Genomic DNA, 26,260 nt, shown 5'->3' with positions numbered 1-26,260 from the left:
TACTTTTAAGATGACTCTTGTGAGGAGGAAAGGGGCAGAAGACCAAGGCAAATGGCGCGGCGCCACAGGAACCTGAAGCCAAGTGACTCATTTCAAAGACTCCTGCGAAGCGGCAGCTGAGGGGGGCAGGCGCAGGGGCACCCCCTCTGCTGCGAACGGATCTTCATCCTCTGGTCTCTCCTCTGTTGTCACGGCCCTTATTTTCCAGCCTTTTTTTATATCAGGGTTTCAGCAGGAGCTTTCCCTGCTTGGCTTGCTGTGTTACCTCATGCTACAAGGATCTTTTCTTTGCAAGTTGGCTGCTGCAAGGAATTCAGTGAAGCATTTGGGATAGGTTATGCAGGGAAACTGACATCTGAGTTTGGGGTTCTGGGCAGTTAGGCTTGATATTGCTGCGACAGTAATTACTGTTAGCCTGAGTTTACAAAGAGCCTGAAACAACACCCAAGACGAGCAGCTGCTTCAGTCTCAGTGGGTGCCAGTTCAGACGCCAGTGGTGATACCTGGAAGGCCAGAGCTTGTAATTTACTGCTTGTCACAGGGGAGCACGAGAAGGGGAGCCATCGTACAACTGTCTGTATCTTCCGTGAAACTGAGAGGGGAGTTGTATGCAGGATGAAGTCGTATTTTCATGAAAACCTATAGCCTGAAGCTGTGTCTAAACACAGCAAACTTTAAAGCATAGATGGGATGCAACCCCTCTGTCATCCAGGCACGTTTATTTAGAAACCTGGTCTTAAACAGTCTGCTAAGGGTTTGCAGTTGCGAAGCAGAACAACATTTTGAACTGGTCTCAACTGTGCCCCTAGGCTGCAAGCAAGTGCGTAGCAGGGTTAGTGCCCTGGTAACACGAGGCAGTGCTGAAGTAGAGACTTTGCAACCTGTTGCCCCCAAGGGAGGGCAATTCAGCTTTCAAAAGCTTAAGGGACCATGGGTTCACAGTGGCACAAACAGCCAGCTTCTGCCTAGCACCCCTCTTGCCTTGGGTTTCCCCCTGTTTGGGCTGGCGCTGCATTCAGCCTGGTGCAAGGTCCCACGTTGGTGGGGTGGTAGAGCGTGGCTGAAGGGTCAGCCCGCTCTGAAGTGCTGAGTCAAGCCTTGCACGGGATGCCATGTCCCACGGTGTCCCTGGAGAGGGGGCTTGGAGCATAATGTGCATCTGCATGAATGGCGAGAGGCATCTTTCTCTCTCAAGGTCGTGGTTGTCTCTGTGAAACCAAATCCTTGTTGCTTTAGCCTTGCCCTCAGGTCCCTGGAGAAATCCCTTGTGCATTGCTGTGCAGGTGGTCCCAGCGCCCCTCACCAGCAACGGAGCTGGGAAGGCTGCCTGTGCTTGCTTTTGGGGGGGATTTATTTCTTGGGCTCTTAATTGCATTGCTGTTGATCCATTTGCTCCTTAGCAATGACAACACCTTGACAATTACTTCCTTTTACTTGCTCCAAGTAGCTCCAGTTGTTGAAGTTCCTTTTTTCTTTATCCTCCTGCTGATCTGAACTTGCATCCTCCTCTGCCTACCTGGCACCTGGAAGAGGGAGCTAAGTAAATATGGCATGCCAAGACTTAATAAGGCAGGTAGCTTTCAATTGGCTTTGCAATGCCTTTGTTACAGTAGTGTGGCCAAAAGAACAACAACAACAAAAGCAAATAACATTCTTCATTTGCTAATGAGTTTCTGAGGATCGAAACAGTGCAGGACGTGAAGTAGCCAGATAATAGGTGCTTTAAATTCATATGGGCTGCCCATAGCTTTTATTTTAGAGGGCTTAGGCTGCAAGATTGAGTACAAAATTGCTAACTCAGAACGACTTGCTGAAGATGAAACGCTTTCCTGAAATGCGGTATTAAATCATGCAGGTTGCTTGCTGCAGTTCCCTTCCTAGTATTTTACCTTCCAAATAGGAAAAGCAAAAGCCCTTCTGCAGTTTCTAGGGTGAATATTTGAGATGTCTAGAAAAGGAGATTATTCTTTTTGTCTTGGATGGGGCAGCATCTGTATTGACAAGCTTAAACCCCAGCTGAGCAGGTGGTAGGCGAGGTGCTGGGTGGTGGGTGAGGCGCTGGCTGTCAGCGCTTGCGTTAGAGCAATAGGTGCGTGTCTGTGCCTGGGCTGGCTGCCTTAGGGCCCTTCCAGGAGGGGATGGGGACAGGAGCAGGAAATCCCAGCTGTGGGGGAGTCTGGATCGGTTCTGCTGAAGGGAGTTTGCTGCTGTATGCAATTCCTAAATCATTAAAATCCTAAAGCGCTTGCTGCTTCAACAGTGATAAAAATATCAAATTTTAATTAAAAGCACTGAGGAAAAAATCAGGGCAGCCAGTGAGTGACGAGAAGCAGAGTTTTTATCAGCTCATCCATAAGAGCGCTGCTGGGGGTAATGGCTCCTGGCCCTATGGCAGCAGATTTACCACTGATTTCAGTGGGGGCAAGGTGATAGTTCCAGCGCAGCGATGCCACGCCATACATCTGGAGACTGCTCTGCTCATCTCTACAGTAACATGGTTTTGGTAATTTGATTTGCCTTCCTGCTGCTAAACGCCAGACAGCCGGGGCGCGGGGGGGATTGCCTGGCTCTGTTCTGCAGAAGGCAGTGGCTGGGACTGCACAGCCGGCTTTGCTCTGGTGGGGTGTCTGAGTGTCCCCCGTGTGCAGCTCCCGATGCCGCCTGCCTGGGGTGGGTGTGCTAACCAGGCACGCCGTCACTTACTCCTCTAGAACAGACCTTACAGAGGGGTGTGATTACGGCATCAGCCAGAGCTGTCTCCTGTGCCCCCTGAGGCTGGGTGAGATGTAAAGGGAAACGGAGTTCAGACACAGGAAGAACTAACACCCTTTAATTCTAGCGCAGAGGTGGCATAGGCTGCTGAGGGCAGGGGTGGAACTGTTAGCGCTTTTAGGTACTTGTGAAACCTCTCGCAAAAACAGTTTGGGTCTGGAGCTGAGCCAGCTCTGGTGTGGGGAGATGGATCAGGTGGCTTTTGAAGGGTGCGTGTCCCCAGCCTTGGCCCTATAACGCTGTGAGAAGGGGCAGGAAATACAGCCGTACCCTGCACTGCCCTGACGCTGCCGCAATTACCGTGTCCAGCTTGTGAAGTATTTCACCGAAGACTGACCATTGACTATGCATGTGGTGAAGTCCTTTTGAAAGTGTACCTGAGCATCCCCTGCCAAGCTTCAACGAGGTCGCCGCGTTGCTGGCACTGGAGTTAGTGCTGTGGCACAGCTGGGTTCTCAGTGGTGCTTCCAATAGTCTGCAGTGGCGATCGAAGCAGGTTGCGTTAGTGCTGTGATCCCTTGCGTGAAGAGACTGTTCTGGTGTCTCAGAATCAAAGCATCAGATAATTGTGGTGCTTCCAGCTTGCTGCAAAAGCAGGTGAATCAATGGGGTTGTTTCTCCTTTGCAAGTTAACGACCCTGTGCAAGTCATGCTACTGGAATGAAAGCTCATGAAGGTAAAAAGTACTGTTGCGTTACTGAATGATACTGCTACAGCCATAGAAAACAGCAGCTTTCCTTCTGCCGTGGGGAAAGTACTAAAAGCATTGTGCTGAGATTGTTTCTTTCCCCGCAGGATTATTTCCACGAGCTCATCTGCATCACAGAAAGGGGAGAAGTTTGTTGTGCCTCTCCGAGCTATAGGTGCCCGAGCTATCCTGGACTTCCCCGACCAGGTGAACTTCTCAGCCTGTCCAGTCAAGTACAGCACCCAGAAAACACTGCTGGTTCGCAACATCGGTAACGGGGCGGCCCGCTACTGCATCAGCCCTCAGAGGTAGGGAGCTCATCTCTTTTTGTGCAAAACACTGTTGTGTGATAATACAGTTGGTAAACAGCGACAAAAAGGAGCCAGAGCGTGTGAGCTGCTGTACTGCTGCCGTGGCTGGAAATGGGCAGGGCACGTGGGGTTTGCTGTTGATTATAGTGTTTGAAGCATGGCGCAGCCTCTGCTAAAACTCTGCAAGCTGCAGAGTGGAGTTTTATAGTGCAACGGTGTCTTCAGTGCACAGTCGTGCAAGACTGATTCTGTTAGATTGAACGAGCAAATGTAGGAAGGCAGCTGGACTGCCCTCGGGCTGTGTAAGATCCTGCGTGGCAGACGACAGCTCTAGGAGCTCAGTTCCTGAAGACCAAAGGCAGTGTTAAGAAATGGGCAAGCTCTGAGCTGGTGGAAGAGACATTTAAGAATTTATCATCAGCTTTACCAGCAGTTTGTCTATAGTAGCAAGTGCAATCAGAGATGATAGATCAAAGCAACTGGTATTGAGACCCTGACAAAAACCCTGTGGGGTCCAGAACCTGGTTTTCCAGTAGGTTTGATCTGGTCCCTGGGGTCCACTATTCTTCATTAGAATGAGCTCTTAAGTGGAGATGAGCTGGCAGCGGCTTCAAACCTGCACTTTAGCCCCAAAGCAGAATGCCGATGGGCGCACAGGCAAAAGGTGCAGCAAATGCCTGGTGCGTGGGTTGGGAGCCTTTTCTAGAGCTTTGTCTCTCTCAGATCTCCTGGAAAGTGCTCTAGCATGCTGTAGTAGCTACCAGCAACCTCCTTGATCTTCAGAACCTTCTGAAATGGTTATGTGGCCCTATTGGCCAAATATACCCATTCCCTGGGAGGCCACAAGCACGTGGTATTTCGGCAGTCTCCTGGTCAAGCGCCTGATGTGTGCTGTGTCGTGGACAGCCTGTACTGTTCCTCTTGGTCTGAGAAGACAGTCACTGGTTTTCCAGTTTGCTGAACTGGAGAGGGTAATGCGTTTTGGAAACTGCACCTGCAAGGAAACCACTTCAGCTGGCTGGTAGTTAGCTCCGTGTTGCTTGGTCCCAGAGGTTTTGGTGTAGGAGCTGAGGTCCAGAATGCAGCAAAGACGTGCCGTCTGCCTTAGTGCACCTGAGTTGCTTCGGTTTCTTCCCCAGGAAAACAGGGGTCAAGAGAAGGCTCTTTGCTCTTTCTCCTGGGAAATGCGAAGGTCCAAGAGGCTTCTACCAAAGCCTGGCAAGGCTGTTGAAGCAGGCTTCCAGGATGCTGTTCAAGCAGGCTGCTTCTTTTCACTGTGGAAATACATAGGCAGGAACTTGTAAATCCCTGTACAGCTTCCCTCTGGGATTTCCAGATCTACTTGTCACCACCAAAACAAGTACCCAGTCATGTGTAGCATCTCTTGGCAATGTCCTTGCCAACTGTTCTATCGCGTGATACGGCGTACGTTGAATCCTGCTTGATCTGGATTTTATGCTGAACTTCACCAACTGAATGTTTCAGTCCTGACTTGCAACAAAGGGATGGGAAGCGTTACGAAAGCTTTATTTCAAACTACACAAGAAAGTACAATTCTGAATAACTGGATTGCGTGTGCGCAGAGATCAAAAGCTGGTAAGATTTCCCATGTCAGCCAAAGGCATCAGTCATCTCTTCCATTTCGTTATGAACTTTTGAAAGCCAGTCTGAAATTTCAAACTGATGATCTTTGAATATAAGCAGCGTTTTATTCTAATTAGGTCGCCCCCACTTTCATTCAGATTTCTTTTTTAAATACTCTGAGGTTCCTGTCTTTCTGCTCTTTTATTTTTTTTTGCTTTAAGTGTTCAGCGAAATGTCATAATGAATTCCTCATTGGGAACTTTCTTAAAGGTTGAGTTCCTCTAATGCCTGTCTGTCTACCATCTGCCTATATATATGCACAGATGTATAAGAAATAATATGAGAAATTTGGGGAACACGTGAAATGGAATTGGGCTGCTGGAGAAGATAAAATCCTAGAATAACTTTGGAAGAGACCTCTGGAGATCATGTGAGCAAACACAGTGCTCAAAGCAAGACCAGTGTCAAAGTTTGATCAGGTGTGCACTCAACACGAAAAGTAAGACCAAGTGATACCAGCCTTCATCTTTCCTTCTCAAGGCTGTGCAAAGCCTTGAGATCCCAGCATCTCCCTGTATGTGCTGTGCTCCAGCCCCTAAGCTCCTCTTCTGTAGAAAGGCTTTCGTGCCCACCAGCCTGCACTGCCAGGGATTCTTCCATCCCAAATACAGGTTTTTGCATTTTCCATCCCTCGGCTGCATGCGGTTCTGCTGTGTCCCCTGAATAGCAGCCCAGCCCTCCAGTATCTCGACTGTACTCCCCCAAGCTTGTATCCTCCACTCAAAATCCGAGTGCTCCCCACTCTTGACCAGGTCACCACGTCCCCTTGCAGCCTGGGAGCAGAACAACCACGTTCTCCCTGTGCGATGAGGCCATGGTGTGCCAGGAGTGGTTTCTCCAGCCAGTGCTGGGGACTGCGCTGGGTGACAGTGGGTTCCCTGCTGCTTGTGCTGTGAGAAGTTGCTCAGGTGCCTGCCCCGAGGTCCCAGGTGAGCTCAGTGGCTCCAGCAGCCCCAGCAGAAAAGAACTGGCCTCCCAGCTGGCATGACAAGTTGGCTGGAGAGTCTCACCAATACACTGCTCCACAGGCGAGTAGGTCATTAGCTGTTAATTGTCTTTGAACAACTCTACTTACAGAGGCTTTCGCGGGAGAGACCGTTTTCCTCCTCATGTCAGGGGATTAATTTCCCTGCGTTAGAGGCTGTGACCAAGGCTGCATCATTATTAACGACAGGGGAAGTTTTTAGTTTAATGTCATTGCATTCTTTTGAATGACTCCCGTAATGATTGTTCAGCATCACAAACACTTAAACCTGTGCTTTGGACATTAATGCGTGATGTTTCCTGTCCTGGAGAGCTTAATGTGTAGATACGAGACGCAGTATTTAAGAGTTATGGCATAGGTGGTAGGAGTGCCAGCCTTACAGACTTACATTCAGGACTGTTTTAGTCTCTTCCTATTTAGTGGAGAACTGAAGCAGCTTTAGTGTGTGCTTAACTTTTGCTGAGTACGGATGTAGTGTTGTGTTAAAGCCAACATCAATATCACATAATAGTTTTGTGTGCCGCTATGTGTAAGCATGCGTGCACGTGAGAGGGGGAGGAGGCTTAGTGGAGTAGAAGGGAATGAGAGATCAAAGTTTGTGGACCATCAGCTGGCCTCTGTGTCCTTCATTCTCTCTCTGCACAACTGAGACTTCTTAGTTGCTGCAACTTCTGTCTTCTGGCCTGGGCGAATTCAAGGCTCTTGCCCCTTTGCAAGGCAGCCGCAGGCGCCACAGTTTCCTAGTCCAGTGCGCCGCTCGTATCACTTCTCTCTGCCTCCTTTCTCAAAATTCCCTTGGCATCAAGTGTAACCTACCAGCTTTCACCTTCAGTGCATTTTTCAGCCCATCTCCAATGCTAACCTTTCCTCTCGGTCAGTACTGCGAGCTCTGCTCTTGCAGCGGGTCACTTCATAAGGACATTCCTTGCCTCTTACAACTTTATCTAAGGACTTGTATGGTGTATTTTACTCCACGGCAGAGCTCTCAAATGAATCCACGGGGCCAATTCAGCATCCTTCTGCTGTTGCTTGTTCAGAACTCTCCCTTGCCGTGGTATCTACCAGAAAACATGGACACGTTTTGACTCCTCTTTCGTAAAGGGTGTGTGTGTGTGTGTGTGTGTGGGAACCCTGACACCAAAGCACTCCCCATTATGCAGCTTGGCTCTGTGCCTGTCCTCCCCCTGCATGTCCATACCCAGCTGTTCACTGCATAGTGTAGTAATAAAAAAAAATAACAATAGTATAAATATAAAAAGTCTTTTCCTGCCGTTCTCATTGTTAAGGCTGGTTAGTGAGTTTCTTCTCCACGGCATTCACGGAGATAAATGTCATTCCAGTACATTTCAGTTGAAAATGGTGCCTGGAAGCAGATCTCAGTGCAGCACTGCCTTTTCCTGACGTTACACTGTGCTGTGCTGTGCTATGGGTTAGAGAGGATCTGTCTGAGAAGGTCCATTTAGGAATGTCCCATCAAGCTCTGGAAGCTCAGGAAATGATCCTACATGGCACAGTGCCAGGAGCCGCCTTGCATCCCTCCCTGCAGTACCCATTATACTACATGGAGGTGTGGGGCTGGAGAGTTACCATGGGATGTACAGGGATGTGACAACAGAGCCTACGTGCAGGTAAAGAGGGAAAGAGAGAGCTTGTGAGATGCTGGCTCTGTGCAGGATTTTTTCAGTATGGAGATGGAGTCTTGGATGCTTTGACCTAACAGACTGTGTTTACTGGAGTGGTTACAGTGCTCGACTTTGGCTTTTATACCATTACCAAAAAATTACGTATGCCAAGATTAAGTGATCTTTGGGGTTTTTTTCCTGCAATAGGTCTTAGTTGACAGAGGGGGCAATTCAATCACCAGTAATTTTACTGTCGGTCTTGGGGTTGGAGGCAGCTTTTAATGAAATCAATTCTCACAAACTCAGATGATTTTATAATGCAAATTAAGGCACCAGAGGAGTAAAGGGGTTTTGGTTGTAGAAGAGAAACATACCATGGGACGAAGTATGTTGCAGCCTCGTTGCACGCTGCACTGACTAAACGTATGGTTCCAGGAGGAAAGGCAGCGCGGTAGTCGGGAAAGCCTGAGCCACAGAACTGTCAGCGTTGTTCACTTGTCAGTTGGTTGCTAAATTGTCAGGAGTATTTTGCCCGTGGTATCCTCATGGGATTTAACTTTTGCCCAGCTTGGGGAGCTGATGCCTGGTGAAAGCAAGCAAGATGTAAACGCCAAGACAGATCACAATGAAATTGCTTACTAATCTGGTGTTGTTCCCTTTCTGAAGGGCAATTACGGGCAAGATCTCAGCAGGTTCTGCTGGGAAGGTCTCCCTCAGATTGGTGCGGCTAGATGAGTTTATACAAGCTGGGGATTGCAAGGCACCGTTGGGAGATCTGGACCTGTGAAAGTTTAGATGTTGTACATCAAAGCAAACGTACAAATGGACGTAGTTGAAAAGCATGTCAGAAGAAGAGCTATTAATAAACCTCCAAACCTTATCTTTCCTGTTTTGTCAGGAGCAGTAGTTATTCATTACAAGGGTAGATCTAACAGGACAAGAATTACCGTAAAGAACAGCTCACAATTAATGGCTAAAAGGCCAAAGTTTAGCCTGCCAGCTTCATCTGTTGGCAGTGGTTTTCATGTGGCTATTAGTGTGTCAGGGACGTTTCCTTAGCATCTCTTATCTGTAGGCTGCAGGGAACAGCTTAGTGATGTGGACTGAAGTTCAGAGTTCAGGTGAAGCACGGACCTTACATCCCTCTGGGTCTTGGAGAAGCAGGTCTACGTGAGGGATACCAAGCTCCTGCTACATCAGGAACCAAGTTGTCCTGTGGGTACAGCGTGGGGTGGGAGGCAGGAGGTGCGGTGTCTGACTTGTGCTCTGTTTCTCAGTCCTGAGAATGAGTCCTGACCTCGGTGGGATCCTCTTCTCTGGTAATTTGAAGATGTGAAGGTATCTACTTTCTCGGGCATCCCCTGAAGTCATCCTCAGGAGTGTCATTCCCATCCCAGCTATCTGAGGGCAGGGGTATGCAGACATGGGGATGGAGTAGGAAGGGCATGGGATGGGAGGTAGTGCTGAAGTGTGGCCCTTAACCGGCAGCTTTTCTGTTCTGGCAATGTTTCTGGTAAAAACAACAAACTAAAAGAGGTGGGGGGGAATTTTTCTGTGCCTTTCCCACAGCAGGCAGTGATCCCCGCCAAGCACCAGCAGAGCCCTGCCCAGTATAACCAGGCACAACCCCCAGCACAGGTGCAGGGCCATGTAGAGCAGCCCGGTTCTGAGGCTGGCGGCGCCTTGGCTTTCCTCCTCCCTCTCAAAAGCCTCAGGTCCAGCACGTGAACATTGCGGGCCCAATGCTTCCCCATTAGTCACTGGCGATGTTCTTGCTAGTCGTGATGGGAGCAGGTCAGGCCCCCAATTGCATCAGTGTCTCCTTAATGAGCAGGAACTCCAGCAGTTTCATCAGCTGTCACTGCTTCCATGAGCGAAGCTCAGCTTGCGCATGGCTCCATTTTTTCTCATTATTTCTGTGGGCTGCACTCCCCAATCACTGTAAAACTCTGCAGAAAATATTTTTAAGGTGACAAATTGACCACCAGCAAAGCACTAAATCCAATAACTTTTGCTTTCTAAGTGAGGCTGTACAAGAGCCACAAAGCCCAGCTGCTGTTATGCAGAAACACGTTGCATCTGACTTTTCCCTGAGCATTAAAGGACTGAATTATGTGTCTGTCAGCTGAGAGCTGTTTACCTGGCGACAAATCATAATTGCTCTTGTTAAATCTAAAGTACACCGGCACATTTTCATACTATTTCCCACACATTGCACAGAATTTCTCTAGTAGGCCAAGCAAACAGTTACCAAGCCTGGATTACAACCCAGAGCCCCAGACTGCATTGCTTGTGAATACGCAGAAAACCTCCTGTTGAAGGTGCCTTGATATGCTCCTGCTAGCGGTGCTTCATTTAGCTAGAGATTTAATTGTTCAGGCTGTAAATGGGATACTCCTTTTGTGTCTTGTTTTCTTGTTTCTGTATCACTCTAACCTGCCTTTGCACTCGTACAGATTTTTCTTTGCTTAGAACAGCTTTCATTGAAATGCTGATAAAATGTGCCCTTTCTGAGGCAAAACCAGGATGCTTTCAAGGTAAAAAAAAAAAAAAAAAGAAAGATAGATTAATTCTGCCATTAAAGTCTAATTATTCTCCGGTCATTCAAGAATAAACTTCTGTTCTCCCTGTCTGATTTCCAGGCTGTAATCTCACTGGGGCAGGTATTGCCTTGACATTTGCATCTCTTGAGGTTTATAGGTGGCAGGAAAAGACGGATTCCTGAGGAACTCAGTGTCAAGTTGTGCATGCAAATAACTCTTGCCATCTCCGTGCCCTTCAAAAACCCTCCTCCGATCGTATCGCTAGCAGTCAGACTCTTGAGCCTTGCTGCAGAAAACTGGATGCAGGGTATGGGGGAGACGAGGTCATTTTATCGCTTAGGATCTTCTGAGGGCTGGAGCTCTTCAGGAGTTGGGTCGGTGGCTCAGTTCCTGGCCCTGTATGTTCTCTTTTTCTGCTGCTGACTGTGGTTTCTTGGCCCCTTGCTAATACAGGTGAGCTGGAGTGAGCTGGACGGCAGAAGGAACGTAGTCCCCAAAGGTCCCACAATAATCCTGATGTGCCTCTCCGTGTTGCAGCCCTTTCTCTGTTGATCCCTCTGCTGGGACTCTTGGGATTGGCGATGCCATGCAAGTAACGGTGGACTTCCACCCAGAGAAGACTGGTGATTATTCCAGGCCCCTGACAGTTCACTATGACACAGGTAAGGTCTGGGCACTGCATGGTGCCCAGTCTCTGCGTCCTTCAAAACAGAGACCTTTCAAAGCAGAAAAATGTTAAGCTTGCTTTGCAGACTACTTCTAAAACCTTTTCTTTCAAAACCTCTGTATGTTTCGGTGCTTAAGTGAGCAGGTAAGGGGCAAAGGCTGCGTGTGCCCTCGTTCTGTGTGGCTGTGTGCCGGTCTCTCCCTGGGGGATGCTGGTGTCGGCTGGGTGCTCTCCACCCAGCACCCCCCATGACTGCCATCTGCCATCATTCCCTGTTGTCCCGGTCACCTTAATTGCCTCTCCAGGTGTATCTCCCCTGTCCCGGCTTTGCCTCAAAGAAAAGTGACAAATAGTTGGTGTTTAGGGGGCTTTTAAAGTGCATCCCCTCAAGCAGGAATGAGGTTTTTTGGAATCGGGTTTTGCTGGGAGTTGCTGAGTCGGAGGCGGGAGGAACCTTGATTCTCCGTTACGGTGTGCATATGCACGTGTGAAGCTTCATTCCTTGGCGGTGCTATGTTTGAAGCGCGACGTGGGAATGCGTGCCTCTGTCAGACTCGCTCCAATGCCGCTGTCTCTTACACATCTGTCCCCTGCACTGCTTCTACGTTGTTTTGCCGCAGAGCCTTGTTCTTTCTTTTTGCCTTCTCCCACAGCTCACGACATCAGGACTAATGCAGCCAGGACTTGAGGGCTCTTGGGATTTGGCAGGAAGAGCTCGCTGCCTCCCGAGATAGGTGTAACATTTATATTAGGCTAGGAGAAGCTGAGGTCAGGCCACAGAAACACCATCAGCTTTACGCTTCACTGAAGAGTAAGCGGGGAATATCTTTAGGAAAAGGCGCCATGTTAGAATGCTTCTGTCGGCCTTGGCTCAGCAGGGGTATGTTGTGGTGCCGAACGAGGCGCTTCCTCAGTTGCGTGAAGGCACTTGGCGTGTGTTTCCTCTCGCCTGAGAGGGAGGTTTGGTTTGTCCCTGTTCCTCAGCGTTGGTCCTTGGAAGTGTGGTGTCCTAACCGAGGGGATACTGTGTGCTGCTTTAGCCCGGCAAAGAGCATTTTAGTTGTCTTGGGTTTGTGGAAGTTACAAATGCTCCTGTATCTTCCAAACACTTATGTAGCCTCACGACTTATTTCAGCTTTGTCTAATGTTTTCCAGTTATTGACATATTCACGGAGAATGGTTGATGCTCACTCAGAGGAGCTTATTGTTTTGGGTAACAGTTTCTAGGACGGGTGACTGAAATATCAGCTAGGGAAGCACAAAAACGTGCCTTATTTGTATGCCTATACAGAATCTATAGGATAAAATTCAGAGGGCTAGAATTTCTCTGGGGCAGATGAGCAGTGACAGTGGAGATTAGGGCCGTAGGGTTTATACTTTGTGACGGAACAGAGTGAGCGAATAATTAGGGCCAGGATCTTCGTGGCTTGCTTTGAAAAACCTGAGAGTCTTGTTCTTACTGAAACAGCTGGTTCCCCCATAGTCAATCTTTGCAAAAGTCATTTGTGTGGGTAGGCCACGGGGATAAACTCTCTGCTGGCTCCGAGATGGGTGTTTTCCCAGGAACACGTGCAGCTCCCTGGGAGATGAACCCAGGATTTCATTCCTGCCTGCCAGTACAATGTTGCAGTTATTTTGAAATAAACTACGAATTGCGAAGGAGAGCAAGGGGATAATGAAGGGATTATCTCTCTAGCTTTGAAGCGTACAGGTAAGTGAAAGGCTGCTGAGATGAATTGCTAAAGTGAAGCAGAAACGTGTAATCAATCAGTCTTTTGAGGTGTGGTGCAGAGTTTATTGCAGGAGTAGTGCAGAGCACCAGACAGCGTTCCCTGACCTCGCGTGGCGAGCCCTGGCTAATGTGTCCGGCACCACGGCAGGCTCCCTGTGACGCGCGTACAGAAAGCAGCCGGGTTGCTCTTTCAGAGCCACCAACGGAGTGTTTATTAAGAAACAGAAGTGCTAAGAGCAAAACAGCAGTTTAAGGTGTTGGGAGGCGTTTCCCTCGCTTGGCTGTGTATCAGTACTGACTTGCTCGCAGGCAGCAGTCGTTCTCAATGGATCACACCCTTCTTAGGGTGACTTACGCAGGATCAGGTGAACGTTGCTTAAATTTCTGCTGAAGCTGGGTCAGATCTGTCCCTAGCATTGCTTAAGCAAGCATGGAGCTCTTCCATGTGAACAAGTCACAATTTTTCCCTTAGCGTATGATTTGGTTGATTTAAATTGTGTGTCTTTTGGGCTGGTTAGGAGCACAGGTACTGTCCCCTGGATAGACTGTGTGTGTGGTGGCGGTTCTGTTGCTACAAATTTATGGATGAGTGTGGAGAAAATGTTTGCTGCTATGAGCGTAATGATTTACAATGAAAACTTGTCCTTCAGTGCTTTACATGCCTAAACTCCTCCTTTTCGCCTGTGTACATGTGTCTGGGTGTGAAAAATCCCAGCTCGTACTGAAATGAGGGTGACTTGGGATGTTCTGGGCTCCAGCATATCCCTGTCCAGCACCTTAACATCAGATTATGGTACTTGAAAGGGTTTCTGAAACCTGCGTGCGAAGCACTCGTACAGCTTTGGAAAAGGTTTCAATACCACTGAAAGTCCTGTCGGTCACTTGGCCTTTCCCAGATGACGTTCAGCCCACCCTGTGTGGACCGTGTGGATGTGGGAAAATAAGTTTATGGAGGTAAGTCCTAGTCTCAACCAATCCAGTATTCATAAAGTTTCGATATTCTTTCAGCTGTCAAGTCCTGCTCAAGTGAGATGATGCCCAAGCTGCTTGCCCTGAGTGCTGCTGATTGTACACCAAACCCAGTTTGCTGCAGTAACAACATTTATTGCAACCTGGCAGCGTAGCACCAGCTTGGTGTGGGAAGGTGAGCTTTGCTCAGGGACACGTGGCTGAGGAGATGCATGACGGGTTCCCAGAGGTGTGCCAGAGGTGCAAAGCAAATCCACCAGTCCAATGCCATCCAAAACAATAACGTCTACGGCAGGTGCTCCATGCAGGTGAAGAAGGCTGCCAGAGACAGGAGGTGCCGGCGAGATGCTTGGAGTTGTGGAAGGAGAATTGCTTCTCTACTCAGAGCTCCCTAAATGCTGACTCACATTAGGCTCCTGTCTCCAACGAGTACTAGTATAGTATGATGGGTGGTCTTCAAGGTGTAGGACCAGATCCTGTGCCTGTATGTGGGTGCCTCCAGTGCCCACTGGCCCTTGTGGCAAGGCGCTACAACACGCTTCTAGCCCAGGGGATCTGTGGTGCGGTATTGAAATTCCTCTGTGCAGTTTTTCCCCATCGGTTGCTGCATCCCTTGGCATCTCTTTGTCAGCACAGAAAACTTCAGTAATTAGCAAAGCACCACTGAGTTTGTGCGTGGCCGACGGACGCTATGTATTGAGATGCTTTTATTGCTGTCAGTAATAAAAGTAGTGATGCGGATGGCTCTCTTTCAGTAGCTCTGTGAGTCTAATGCAGAAGCAAAAGCCTGGGGCAGGATCTCACCCTCTTTGAGGGGGGAGATCAGAACCCATACCCATAGGAGTATTTTAGGAGACAGCACACCCAAGAGGAGGCAGCCCTCAAGCAGAACTGCCTATTCCATTACTCTTCTGTCTCCCCTTGGTTCAGAGCCCCAAAAAGCGGTTTCCCCAGAAGAGAGGTAACGTGTGTGGCTCAGGAGTAGTTCTCGGTGGTTTTAGTCCTGCTGGAAGCCTCCAGCCTTGTGCTAAAAGCCTGCTGAGGAACCGTCTAGGTGTTTGGCAGATGAATACCCTGTTTTCCCTCAACTTCCCACACAGCTTGCAGGAGGGCTGACAGCTGCTGAGCAGGAGCTGTGCTAAAGCAAATCTTGGCTTGTTTGCTGTGGATGGCAGACCCAGGCTCAGAGCATCCTTTGTGGTTCTGCACACCCAGGGCACAGATGGGAGAGTTCAGCCTCGGCTCCTCAATTGCTTACTTCAAGGGCAGGTAGAAAGTGCGAGCAGGGTCTGATTCTGGCTCCGTGGTTGTTAATCAGAGTGAGTTTTCCTGCGCTGGCTCAGTTCCTGTCCCCGTAGGAAGTGGGTGAAGTCATGTCTCCCCTCCTGAGCCCTGGGCAGCAAAACTTGCTCTGTGCCAGATTCAGGTTATTCCTATATGGCAGGAGGGAGCAGCTAAATAGGCTTCTTCAGTGCAGCACGCTGGGAGCTGGATGTGGAGCAGAGCTTGCCTTGCCCTGGGTCAGGGAGGGGTCTGGCTGCCTTGTTCCCCCGCCGCTGAGCTTTGCTGCCTGGCCCTGGAAGCAGGGGGTCCCCAGCACCGTTTCCTCCCCATTGCTGCTTGCTAGGCGTGGGGCAAATGCCAGCAGCCTCGTAGAATCATAGAATGATGGAGGTTGGAAAAGACCTTGAAGATGACCAAGTCCAACTTAACCCCGGATTGCCAAGCCCACCACTAAACTGTGTCCCGAAGCACCACATCTGTGTGTTTGTCAAACGCGTCAGGGGTGGTGATTCCAGCCTGCAGCGTGGAGAAGCAAGCCCTGCCGGAGCCGTCTCCTCCCTGGCAGGCTCCCGCCAGCCCCCCAGTCCCGAAGGCTGGCCAGCAGCTGCTGCTTAGGCTGCCCGCACGCGGGGGGCTGCTGCAGGGGGGTTTGGTACTGAGCACCGGAGAGCTACTGGGATGTGTGGTTTGGGTTGGTCAGTAAGCGTGATGAGCTGGCCTCAGATCTTCCCCTTCCTCTAAGCCAGCACCAACACTTGCACGATAGACAAGATCTCCTTAGGGCAACGTAAGCATAAAAAATAATAACAAAAGAATTTCTTGGGTAGATCTGGAAGAACTGGCTGGGGATCACTGTATTTAGTGCGGCAGCAATGCTCAGGGTGGCAGGGGATGTCAGAAGAGGATCTGGGTCTTCTGCCCTACGCAGGATGGCCTGAGCCACTGCCCTGAGGTGCCTCTGCCCTTCTCGGCCTAACCACAGGCAGCTTCTCTGTGCTGCAGCAGCCTCTGGAGCTGTGAATGATAACCGCCAGCTTGAGAAAGCACCGAGGTTTCATCACAAATGGGGGAAAATGAGGCATGAGATCACAGGAAAAATCAAGGCATATGAAACACGATTAATTAGGGAGCTGATGTGGAGCTCTTCAGTCACCTGTGGCACGACAGAGAGTTTGGTGTGGTGTGTTAGAGCCATTTGGGTTTGGTGAAGATGACGGTAACTACAGAACCGGGTGTGCTCGGCTGGCAGCAGGGCAAGCACAGCCTGTGCATCTCGGCCGCGGTGGGAAACTGTGGTAGGGGCTGCATCGCGTTGCAAATGGGCCGAGGGGAATTGTCAGGGGCGTTGCTGACTGCTCAGCTCCTGCACAGATCAGCATGGGGTTCCCAGCCGGGAATGTCGGTGTGTTGGGGTGCTGAATCCCTTTCTTCAGCTGAAATTGATGCTGGGCTTAGCTGAATCAGCTTACGTTGGTAAATGAGGCCACCTCTGCAAGGGCTTGGCGGTGTGTTAGTGGCCACTGTACACACGCAGGAAGCTCATTAAATCCCAGCCCTACGTGTTTGTTGATGTTTGAGGCTGAACGAGTAACGGCAGCACGGATGTGCCATCACCTCTGGGCATCTCAGCTACTCGCAAGAGTAAAACATTACCTTGCTGTGATATTAGTCTGTGGTTTTGTGCAGACTTTGGAGAAGACAACCACCTCTGCATGCCTCTCTTCTCTTTCCTTTAAGAACCCCCTTTCTACCGAAGGTCTTGTCATCTTGCCAGGCTGGCACTACCATCAGTAGCTTCCAGGAACTTGTTTGAAAACAAAATGAAAATCCTATTGACTTAGCCTCTAGATCAAGCCTTTTTCTTTGTCTTTTCTCTCTGCAAACCCACGGATGGATGTGGATAGGCAGCAGGGTTTAGCTGAGGTTCAGCCCTTGCTGTGTTGCGTTTCACGTTCCTGAGATCACTCAGGTTGCTGAGCCCTCGCGGTTTGTGCCGACTCCAGCCGGAGCGGAGGAGGCTCAGGACTTGCCTGAGCAAACCCTCTGCCTCGCTGCATCTTGACCTGAGCTGTGCCTGTGTCGTGCAGGGTACCAGGGTGGGAATGCCAAAACCATTTCTGGTTTTAACCTTGGTCTGGTGTGAGCGTTCACAGCGGCTCTGATGTCGCAGTGTGTTCGGTTCCTATCGAGCTAAATTCACGGCAACAGCCCCATAGCTTCTGGTGGCCACCGCTGTGTGCCACTGCTGGTCAGGTCTGTAGCTCTTCATCGCCGCGCAATTCTCCGATCCTTCAACACCAGGCAGGCTGGTAGTGGCTTCTTACCAGTGCGGGGAGGTGGGGAAACCTTCTGCTTCCCTAAGCAGCAGCCTCTCTTGGCTCCAAAGCTTTACTGTAGTGCGTGAACTGATGTAATTATTTCCGTTTGTGTTTAGTGCTAGCAGATGCAGACAAACTTGTTTTGTTTGGTGATTTTTAAAGATCTTGTTTCCTGTGTTATCCTAAGGTGTAAGCCAGGCTCTGACGCCGTGGTTATTACAAGAGGCTGCTCCAGCTTTTCCTTGGACTGCCAGGCATTTAAGAACTTTGCAAAGGGATTTTCCTTTCTGCTTGCCTCAGGTCGTGGGTGCATGTTGTGCTTTTCTTCCTTCACTTGTGAGAATTCCCAGCAGGATTGGCTAGTTTCTGTTGGACTTTTATGTTCTTGTACGTCTGCTTCAAAGCGAGTGCAGGGTGGCATATACTGTAGGCAAAAAAAGGTGTAAATAGGAGTTGATGCAATTATATGTTGACTTTGCATCTTAATCGTAGCAGTGCTGCAACGGACTGAGGATTGGTAACTAATACGTTATACAAATAATTGGTTATATAGGCTTTTATGGTTCAAATCAATTAGATTGATGGGTGAGTATAATTGCTCTCCAAAGTGTTCCTTTATGTCAGATCAGCTAACAGTTAACAACTGTTTCCTGTCTTTGTTCCCCTTTTCCACAACTGCCTGTAACAATGATTTTTCTTTATATATACTGTTTTAGATAAGGTTGTTAAATTTCTTGCAAACAGAGTATGGCCTTCGCCCCTCTCTAGGGCCTTCTGTTTCAAAGCCGATGGTCTGTCGCTTTGAGGGTAGAAGAAGAGGAATTAAGTTTGTGCTTCATTTGCTTGATCGTTTTTTTTTTTTGTTAGTCATGGCTTTATATCTCCCAAACTATGTAACACCCCTTCTGACAACAATGCTGCTAAAGCAACCCGTGGCGTTGACTGCATGAGCACGGCTTGGGGGTGGGTGCTCGGAGGGTTATTTGGAGTTAAAAGTCTCCTTTTGGCTCTTTTGTTCATCCCCAGAAGCAGACTTCCATGTGACGCCGCCTATCCCGTTCTTAGCCTGTGAAGGATTTCTGGGAGAATGTAGTTTTCATCTCTTTGCAGGGCATCCTGGACTGCAGCTTGTCTCTTCTGTCATCAGTGGAAATCACTAGTATGTTCTTAGGTGCCATGAACCCTGGATGCGTTTCGGGGCAGAACTGACCATTCATTAGTCTCCTTTCCTGGTGGATCAATCAGCGTTTGCTGAGAAGCAGAAGAGTAGCTTGAAGGGTGATTGATTTATGAAGTGGCGTATTAAGCATGTCTTTGCCAGGCAATCAGAAGGAAGGTTCCTGCCCTGTCTTTCCCCGTGGGCCAAAAGCAATGTTTCAGTGATCAGCAACCCCAGCGTATCATGGCTGTAGTACCAATAATGATTATATATAGCCCACGGCATCCTGGATGTGCGGCAGCGCTGTCTTGTGTTATCCAACAGTTTCATTGTCCTTTCAGTCCATTCTGCGAGGCTCCTTCACACTGGGCAGCACAAAGGCTCTGTGCTGGCTCCCAGATATTCCTGCGCTGGAGTATTCCATCCCGTAAGAAAGCCAACAGCCCTTCCTAAGCACGGTGCGGAGGAGGTAATGGGGAATCCTTTGGGTGCTCCATTACAGGAGGATGCACAACAAGGAGCCTGGTGGAAAGCAAGGTGACTCCTAAGTGCAGGAGAGCCGTCTGAAGAGCCCGCGACCTGTCCCGTAGACGCTGTGGCTGGTCATTGCTCTCCATCTGCCTTTTCCTGCCCATCTGTTGTCTCACGGTGGCTTGCAGTGCTCTGGGGTAGCAGATCCTTTCCTTGCGATGGGCTGCATGGGCTCAGAGGGGGCTTTGCTGGGGGCTTTAGCTGTTGACAGCATCAGCTGTGGCAGCAGTGATGATTAGGGTGCCCTGAGCTTTGTTGTAGCCTGGGCAATGGTCCTGTAGAAACCCCTGTGTTGGCAGCAGTTATTTAATGGTGAGGTTTATAAACAAGCTGCTCCTAGGGCTGGAGTAACTAGCACGATGGTTTTAATGATGTCTGAAGGTAGCTCATGAGCACTGCCTCAGAGAAGCACTTAAAAATGACTGTCGCTGCCCTGTGTTTTGCTCTAGTGCTGGAAATAGGAGCGTGGGGACTGACAGGTGGCCTTTGTCAGAGACCCAGCACACTTTGTAGGTGATGCCATTAGCTTCCTGACAGCAAAACAGCTCAGAGCAGCGCTCCTGACTCTGACCGAGGTAGCTCTGTGGGAGGTGCAGCCAAAAGCATATGGTGGGGAGGGCTGGATCCAGCCGCAGGGGACTCCTCTCGCTTTCCAGAGATCGTTAGCCTGGTGAAGTGACTCCCTTCTCCGGTGGTGAAGTGGTACCAGCAGACCTTTGCATGCTGTTTGAAAAACCAGAATATGCTGGTGATGGTGAGGCAGCTGGGTATCGTGATAGTAGCAGGAGCAAAAGAACTGCTCAAAGGGTCGATGTGGAGGTACAATGACACTTCTGAGTGAAGAGCTCGGCTTTCGTTGCTTGCTTGTATTTTCAGTGAAAAAGCAGCAGGACCTGTCTCTTTTAGAAGAGGTGAGAGCCAGGCATAGTTTTCTGACAAACTGGGCAAATTAACTTAAACTTGCTTTCCCTGTTACCCAAATATTCTGAACCTGACTGTCATGCACTCCTAAAAAGGTTTAAAATCCAAATTCAGCGAGGAGGGAGTTACAGGGATAGAGGGAGAATATTACGGTGAGGACGAAAGGCAGCAGAGTGCTGTTTTGTTTCTCTTCAGTCTAATCCATCTGGCTACCAGCTTCCTAATATTTAGAGCAGTAATCGATGGAGGAAGGTACTGGCTGTTGAATGCTGGGAACGCATTCTTCATAAAACCTGAAATTTGTTTTGAAATCTTGTTCAAGGGTTTGCTTAATATTCGGAAAGATATTTTAGCTCTTCTGTAAATTCCCTCTCCTCCTGCACAACAGGCCCCCCAGAGGATGACCCAGTGCTGGGTTTCTTACTTTCAGATAGTTAAAAGTTACCATGATGTGCTGAGATACCGGTGGCCATAGCCATGCAGATGGATGCTGGAATAAAACACGGTGGTGTTCCCGCTGTCTCAGAGAGCATCGCTCAGGAGTGCACAGCCCAAAGCACCTGCTCTACTGCTGTGTAAGAAGCCTCTCTTTTAATTTCAAGTTCAGGTGTTGCTTTGTTCAGGTTGCAGAGTGAGCTGTGTCCTGCTGTCTCTGGGAAATACGTCAAAAGCATGTAAGAATGAGAGAGCTGACAGCCTGTAATAAGATCATCGTGTTGTGTAAGTAACGATAGGGCAGGTATGTCTGGATTCAGTAAATGTGCTTTCATGGCAGCAAAGCATCCCAAAGCACAGACCCACGGACATTACCCCATCAGGTGAAATACCTAGGGCTACATTGCTGGTACAGTACAGAGATTGTTTTGTTGTTGTTTTTTTCTTTTCCTCCAGACTTATATATTAAACCATCAAGAGTCTTAAATAAATGTCACATCTAATTTGGCACCCAGGCCATGAAGCCTGCAGCTGCCCTGGGCCAACCCTGACAGCTCTGCTGTGTCAGTTTATCTGCCTGGCAGAAAGACCTGCTGCTCCCTCCTGACTCGCTGGCGTCTGCACGCTCTCGTCTGTACCGGGAGGTTTGTGGGTTTACACAGTCAGCACGATGCCAGATCCTTCTCTCTGTGGTAGAAGGTGCTCCGGCAAAGCCCTCCAGCCTTCAGAAGCGTCCTCGGTGCCTGCAGCCGGGAGTGTAAGTGCTCTCCAGGAGAGCAGCGGTAGGGGATGCTTAGCAAAGCGTGTAGAAGCAGGCAGTGCATATGCTTTCTCCCTCGTGGGCCTTGGAGGCAGCATTTTTCTGTGCTGGAGGCTTTATTCACGTCTTTGTTTAATCGCTTCTGATGGTTTTACCTTCCAAGCCTTTGTCCAGTTGCTTTGTGGATTTATAGCGATGAGCGCCTGTAGGCACCTATGGCAGTACGTTCCAAAGGAAGGAATATTCCTAGGAAAAGTACTAGAACTACTTTTCTCTCATTTTAACTAATACCATTTCAGGCCCTCGGGTTCCTGTTTTACAACAAATTGTGACAATTTTTTCCTTGTTCACTTTTTCCCAGGCCATTCATACTTCTACAAACCTACCTATCTCCTGTGTGGTTTCTAGGTTGAGGAATCCTGTTCAGTCTTCGTATAGAAGCTGCTCTGTACTTCGGAGAAGGGCAGAAATTTCAAAGGCTTCAGCCTGGTTTTTAAGATCAGAACTATACCCATTATTTCAAGACCCACCTGGCCATGGGTTTAGACAGCGAGATCATGATAGTTTTCGTGGAGTTCATTTTGCAGTAGTTGAAGATGTCAACATCAGGCTAGACAGGAACTCCTTGACAGCTGGGAAGACCTACATCACGCTGTCAAACCACAGATCCGTGGTCATCCACAATCGGAGTAAAGTCATAGCCCACTCCAGTGGAAGGCTTTTGTTAGTCAAGAAGAGGAGGATCAGGAGAACCTGAGGTTCATTGGGAAGATTCATTTAAGTAAGACACGCTGCCCAAGGGTAAAACTAACGTACGGCCTCAGAGGGATGTTGGTGCTTTTTTGAATGGCGTAGGACAAGTAAACCATCCACGACACCAGGGTGTCCCCCCCTGGGCTTCAGGGTAATGGAGCTCAGTGCTTCCCATTCCGGTTCCATCCATGTTCCAGCTCATGTTTTGGGGAGGAAAGGTTGCATTTCCTCGGAGAGCAAATTCCCATCTGTGGGAGCCCTAAGTCAGTGAGGCCAGGTCCCTGGGCTCGCAGAGGGTCTGTGAGGCTGAGGAAGGTGTCGGCGCTCCTTACCTGGGACTGCGTTGAGCGGTAGCACCTAACAGCTGCAGGCAGCGTACCTGCTGTGATATTCACTGCAGTTTCTTCCCCTCCAGCTTTGATAAGATGGCAACCTTCTTCAGCCTTCTTGTCCAGTAGTGCGCAGGGCAGGGTGCTTTGCTGGCCCCGAACGTTGAGGCCATCCGGCTGTAGGATGCTGAATTGCCTTGCGCTGTCCCGGCTTCCAGCACAGCGAGGTATCCCTGCCCCTTCTCCGGGGCTCGGAGAGTTCGGAGGTGGAGGGTTCTGCGGGGAAGGCAGGGCAGCACAGGACTTGGAAGTGCCTTGGGGCGTCAGCACCTGTGTCTTCGTGGTGCTGAGAGGTGGGGCAGGCTCTCCACAGGGTGTCTCTGAAGCTTTGAAATTCCGTTTGGGGCAGCAGGGAAACACTTCTAGCCCAAGGGGATGCACTGGAAAAGACACTTAGAAGCTGGGGTGATTTAGGGAGTCCTTGTGTGCCTTCTCAGAGTTGAATGGCTGTAGGTGTATAGGAGTTAGTCTGAACCCAGAGCTGGTCAGGAAACTGCCTTCAGCTGGAGAACTTTTTGAGGGCTTCTGAGCAAATAAAGTTCAGTGTAATTAGGTCAGAAATGCCTTGAAGGCCAAAACTAGTTTTCCACTCTTCTCTGTTTTTAATTGCGCAGTGTGTGACTTCTGTGCAAGATCAGTGTGTTAACAGAAAAAGTCTCATGACCTTCTCTTAGTACGTCCCTGCGCCATTCTTTTAGCATCTCTTCCCACCTGCCTATCTCAGATGGGACCCTGAGTGATCCTCTCTCCCCTCAGAAGCAACCAGGTTTCCCCACAGTTAACTTCAACCCATTTTTTTCCAATGGCACTTGATCTTATGCCAGCTCGTGTTCTGTACTCTGAGCAGAGTGCTTTGTTCTTCCTTACTTGCAGTCTTAGGGGTGGTCATCGCTCCGAGGCCTCTGTGCTGCTGTAGCAGAAGCTTTTGAGATGTCAGAGCAGAGAGGACCTTTCCAATGGGAGGAGGCAGTTCAGCACCCTGCGCTTGGCTGTCACCCCAAAAGACCTGGATCATCACAAGGTCTACCCAGGGGTTTGCTCTGTCTCCCTCCTGCAGGACTTTCTGGGATTCAACAATGGAATTATTGTCTGTTGATGAAGGCTTAGTTGAGGGTTGCTCATCTCGGTGCCTGGAAGCCCCGCTCATGCACAGCGCTGTAGGTCAGCCGTGGAAAAACATTTCTCATGACACTCCACAGGGAGCAAGCCAAAGAAAGTATTTTTGGCACTGGTGACAGCATTTGCCCGAGGCTCTGTCTGCGTGCTGCTAGTAATGTCCATGGCTGTGTTTCCTTTCTAAATGTATTGGAATTTAGCTGGGTGGTGATTGCGGTCCTGTTTATACCACGTTGCCCTGATGTGCTGTGTATGGAGCCTTCCCCTCATTGCCCTCGAGTAGTCACCTGCTGGTCCTTGGTGGCCAGGGGACTGGAGCGTGAAGGGGGCACATCCACGTGCCAGCTGGGAAGCAAGTGCTCTGCAGCAGTGCTCCCTTCTCACCTCTCGGTTGCGAGCTTTAAACACTAGAATGATTGCTGCTACAACTACCGAGTGAGGGAGAGGTGACCTGTGTCAAAGCTCTGAGGAGAAGGCCAAAAAGAGAAAAATGTTGAAGTGGTTCAAGGCTGGATGTAAGGGTTTGCATTCAGAGATGCTGGTCCTGCCTTCGTTATTGGGTGATGCTAGGCAAAGTCCCTTCACCTCTCGGGGCCTCTGTCTTCATGCATATAAACCCATTAATTTCACTGAAGTGATGCAATGCCTGAAAGTCCGTGAGTTGGCTTTTCAAATGCTCTGGGATCCTCTGCTGGATGGCAGTGTAGGCAGTGGAGCAGATCTAGTTTGCTTATCCCTGCCAGTCCAAAAGGGAAGGTAAAAAAGAGTGATGCTGGTAACCTGCAGCTGAATCCCAGCTGCTCTCCCCTTGCCAGCGAAGCACTGCAGTGTGTGCTCCTTCATCTTCATCCATCTCCCCCAGCACCTCTACGGGAGGAAAAGCCATCTGAGGGTGTTGGTGGGTTGTCCATTAGTCGTGGCAGTAGCTTTGAGCCAGGAGGCTCTCCTGAGGGCTGCTAGCTTTCAAAAACCTCCTCTTAGCTCGTGAGTGTGGCGTAAAACTACCTGCCGTGCCAGCGAACAAGTGATAACCTGATCTGCCTGGGACCCCGTGGCTTGGGGTCAGCCCCTTGCTGAGCTGCTCCTGCTGTTCCTCCCCCAGTGCGTGGCTGCTCCTGCGCTTACGCGACAGTCTCTGCAAATATGTTGTTTATTAAATGATCTGCTTGGTTTGTGTCTCCCCATGGCTGCAGGCGCTGTCGCAGGCTGCAGAAGCAGGAGGAGAATGAGAGGGATTCTTTTCTCAAGCAGTGTGCAATGGACCCCACGCTCCAAGAACGCCTTTCCCTTCTCTCCCGTGCCTTCCAGAACCAGAGGGCAAAGGTGCGAGAAGACTCTATGCTTTTCTCCAGTGATATTTTTGCCATTGAGCCGGTGGTAAGCGATAGCTGAGAACCTCTCTTCCTCCTCCTCCTCCTCCCTGAATGAGGTCACTTGGCAGATACCCGCGTCAGCGTCTTGATGTGCCGAGAGGGAAGACATGAGGTTTCTAGTGAGGCTGGGAGAGGTTGTTGCAAAAAGCGTTTCTAAACAGTGAGCTCCTGGCAGGCGGCGAGAGCCTGCCTAAAGCTGAGCTCTGCTGCAAGGGCTATAAATTAAGGGCACTTCATAAGTGTCCTTACAGTGTTCAGGGGTACTGATTATTATATATAAGGGCAGGCCTTACACGTAGCGTATGGGGATTAACCATGGGCATTAGTTCACCTATTGAAGAATGAAAAGGTCCTCTATGGAAAGGAGGCCAAGTTCAGCCCGTTTAATCACGGAAAGACCAATCCCTTCATATAATCTGGATTTATACCATGTGTGACTCTCCCTCCCAGCATCGTCTGTGAGCCTGCACGCAAGGCTGGCAGCTTTAAACGAACTTTTTGAGTTTCATTGCAGACTTGGAGAAAACTTTTTGCTTTTGTGTTTGCGCAATCAAAACCTCATGTCCTTCAATGAAACAGAGCCCTGACTGAGTATTTGCATGGTCTGAGATGAAGAATGCCTGCTGCCTGAGCAATGCAAAATCCCTTCTCATCCTGTTGCAAACGCTAGAATAATCCGAGCCTCTTCTTTCTTTTATAGTAGGTGAAACCATTATTTTTTTTTTTTAAGGAAGGGGATCTTGTTCTCTTCTTGGTTACTCCTATAGCCCGAATGAGGCTGAGAGCCCCCCATGTGAGCACAGCTGCAGTTTCACACCACTGCAGCTGAGAGCAGCATGATGGGACCAAGAGCCTGTGTCAGAGCAGCGGGGGTATTGCAGAGAGCGGGAGCCGATCGCCTGAGCTGTGCCAGCTGGTTTTGGAGCATGTCCCAGGGCTCCTGCTTCATTACAACTGGGCTAGGTCTCCATAACGAGCTTAACCTGCTCTTGGGCTCCTGAAGTGCATTAGGGTGAGGTCCAGCAGCCTGGCTGCCCGCTGAGTCCTGGTGCTCCGTGTAGCGCTGTACGGACCCAGAGTGTAGCCTGGCCTCAAGTCTCGAGTGGAAACCTTTCCTGAATGGCTGTGTTGATGTTACAGTTGGCTTAGGACTGGGTGTAAGTGGGATACTACAGGAGTTGTTCCCCTCCTGGCTGGTTCAGCATTATCAGTCTTTAGATTTCCATTAATTCCATGATTTATGGAACAATGGGTTTCACATTCATAGTTTTGCTGATGTCTGTCTTCC

The 26,260-nt window shown here is 49.5% G+C and overlaps 1 pseudogene; it reads left to right on the top strand.

Moving 5' to 3' along the window:
* Positions 1 to 26,260, top strand: part of LOC129785695 (hydrocephalus-inducing protein homolog) — a 95,695-nt pseudogene that overhangs the window by 38,510 nt on the left and 30,925 nt on the right.

The sequence above is a fragment of the Falco peregrinus genome, chromosome 14 (assembly GCF_023634155.1).
Source record: "Falco peregrinus isolate bFalPer1 chromosome 14, bFalPer1.pri, whole genome shotgun sequence".
Taxonomy (NCBI): domain Eukaryota; kingdom Metazoa; phylum Chordata; class Aves; order Falconiformes; family Falconidae; genus Falco; species Falco peregrinus.
Note: the sequence above shows the minus strand (reverse complement) of the source record. Positions and strands in the feature narration are given on the sequence as shown.